The sequence below is a fragment of the Leptonychotes weddellii genome, chromosome 7 (assembly GCF_054177405.1).
Source record: "Leptonychotes weddellii isolate Sample4059 chromosome 7, ASM5417740v2, whole genome shotgun sequence".
Classification (NCBI taxonomy): Eukaryota; Metazoa; Chordata; class Mammalia; order Carnivora; family Phocidae; genus Leptonychotes; species Leptonychotes weddellii.
This window is the reverse complement of record NC_138375.1, coordinates 134276333-134279326: the sequence shown is the minus strand read 5'-3', so window position 1 is coordinate 134279326 and position 2994 is coordinate 134276333. Positions and strand designations below refer to the sequence as shown.

The 2994-nt window shown below is 35.3% G+C and overlaps 1 pseudogene; it reads right to left on the bottom strand.

Annotated features, from left to right (window-relative positions):
- Nucleotides 1–1444: 1444 nt before the first annotated feature.
- On the bottom strand, nt 1445–2756 carry LOC102732921 (olfactory receptor 14K1-like; annotated as a pseudogene).
- Between the last annotated feature and the right edge of the window lie 238 nt (nt 2757–2994).

Sequence of the window (2994 nt, the reverse complement as noted above, 5' to 3'; positions counted from 1 at the left end):
CGCTTAACCGACTGAGCTACCCAGGCGCCCCTGCCAGCATTACTCTTGTGAGTAGCTATCCTCATGGATGATCTTCATCTGTTTGACAATGGTTCTCTTCCCTGACTCCTTAGCACCCAAAAGCAGCAACTTCAGCTCCCGTGCCACCTTCTTGCTGTCATTCTGAATGTTTTTGTTGATTATCTTTGAGTGCTGGACCACCACCTTGTCCTTGGCACTCATGGTGCGGCCCGTCCTACCATATTCTGCTAGCTTTCCCCAACACACTGGGCTCCCTCCACACACAGGTAGCTCTACAGTTGGCAGTAGATAATCTTCATATACTGAGTCTCAACAACAAATACCACATAGGAATTAAACACTTTCCTAGTTGAAGAAACACAAGTAATTAAATGTTTTAAACTAATTTAAGAAGTAATAAAATTAAGTCTAATTTTAATAAGCTATTAAAAATCCAAATTAATAATACTAAAGCTAAATATTAAAAATATCTAATTTTATTTATTTATTTATTTGTTTATATAGATAGATATTTTTCATATAAAATAAAAATGGTAGTGGATAAAATCTAGTGGATAAAGAGTAAAAGAATCTGAATTATTCTGCAAAATTATAAATATTTTGATATATGTCTGATTTTTAAATTATTTTTTACCCTTAATTAAGACCTTTAGTTTCAGAGTCTGCACATCTATTCTAAAGAAATTCTCATTTAAGAGATACTCAAGAAGACAAGTATTTAATGCTTTTGTTAAATTTCTGTTTATTCTGTAGCAAAATTTCACAAATTCTGTGGTTTAATAGCATGTTTTGTTTTAAAGTGCTGTAATTTAGAAATCCAACACCAACCACACTGGGATAAAATAAGGATGTGGTTGGTATGGCTGCATTCTTTTCTTGGGTCTCCAGTGAACTATCTGTTCCTGCATTTTCCAGTCTCCAGAGGCTGCCTCTGTCTATATATTGGCTCATGACCACCTTCCATCTACAAATCCAACAATGGAAGACCACACTTCCATAGACACATCTCCCTCTAACAAGTCTGGAAATATCCCACTTTTGATTAGATTAGGGCTCCTTGGATAGTCTAAGATAAGCACCTCATCTCATGCTCATTAATTGAATTACATCTTCTGAGTTCCTGTATGTCATGTAAAGTAATCTATTCACATATTCAAAAAAAGTAGTACATGGACATCTTCAGTAAGCCATCTGAAAAACTGTTGTAGTGTTTCTGAAACAATTTACATGCACAGATACTAGGTAATGAATATGCTATTCTTGGAGGTTCTGAGTTAATGAATGTTTATTAATAAGCATGAATATGTCAACTTTATCCTAGCACTTTTAAATAAAGTGAATATTTTATTATATAGGATATCGATGTCCACCCTAGATTATAAGATACATATATATATGGAATTTAGCTTTATATATTCTAGTTTTATTGTTTTTCCCCATAGAATGTATAATGACTTAGTTTCCATAGAAACCTCTTCACAGCTGCTTTGATTTCCTTGTTCCTTAGGCTGTATATTATGGGGTTCAAAGATGGAGGCAACACAGAATAGAACACAGACACCAAAAAATCCACAAGATGTGGAGAATCAGAGACTGGCTTCAGAGAGGCAATGGTGCCTGTCACAGTAAATGTTGTTACAACTATGACATGTGGTGTGCAAGTGGAAAAGGCTTTTGACCACCCTTGGAATGATGGCATTCTCAGCACTGTACTGAAAATGTACATATATGAAAAGCCAATGGACACTAAACAGAAAAGTGCATACATAACCCCAATTGCCTCACTAATATCAATGATGACATAAGACTTTGATCAAGAGATCTTCAGTAGGGAGGGGACATCACAGAAAAACTGAGGAAATTTTCTGGAGCCACAGAAAGATAAAGAGAAAGTACCAGCTGAATATAAGACCCCAAAGATACTCCCAAGAGACCAGGAGGCAGCTGTCATCCTCACACAGACTCTCCTGTTCATGCTGACATCATAGTGCAGTGGGTGACTGATGGCCACATAGCGGTCATAGGACATGGCAGTTAGAAGGAAAAGCTCAGACCCAGAAAAGTGAATGACTAACATTACCTGTAATATGCATCCCGAGAAAGAAATGGTGTCACTGTGGGATAAAGAGTTCAGGATAATTTTGGAAGTGTGGTGGAAAAGAGGCAGGCATCAAAAAGTGATAAATTCTTCAGGAAGAAGTACATGAGGGTGTGAAGACAATAATCCAGAGCGATCAGGACAATAATGAGATTTCCCATAAGAGTCACCAGGTAAATAAGCAAAAACAGAAAGCCATGTAAAACCTGGAGCTCTCTGGTGTCAGAGAATACCATGAGGAAGAATTCCATCCCTGCTGACTGGTTGGTCACATTTTCCAGTCTATGTTGGACAAAGGAGAGTAAAGACAACATCAGGTTCTTGTTAAGTCTTTCTCCTTTCCAAGAATGTTTTTATGTAAGAATTCATCTATTTTGTATTTATAAGACATGCACATTTTTACTCCCTCAACATGCATGTTAGGGTTTATGACTTCTTCACTATGCCACTCCTAATATGTGTCTGAATTCGATGTATGTTAAGTGAGCAGATCAGGAAGACTAGGAAGAAAGAATAGGAAAAGCCTTTCATTTATGAGTCTTTGGTATGTTTATGATGAAACATGTACCTTTATAAAATATAACCTGAAGTATTAGTTCAGTACTCTAAATAAAATCTTAAGTACACTGAATAAATTTTCAAATCATTTCAAATAATAGAAGGTAGTCACTGAATATTTTTGTAAAAGAGTTTGGTCTTAGATACATTACCTTTATCTACAAGAAGTAAGTAAAAATTTTCATTTCATTATATGATTAAAGACATTACACTAAAGAATAAAAATGAAATGTATAACAGAAAGGAGATGCAAAAATGTGGACAGAGAATTAATAAATATGGACTTATATCATTACCATGAAAAAAGTAATAGTTAT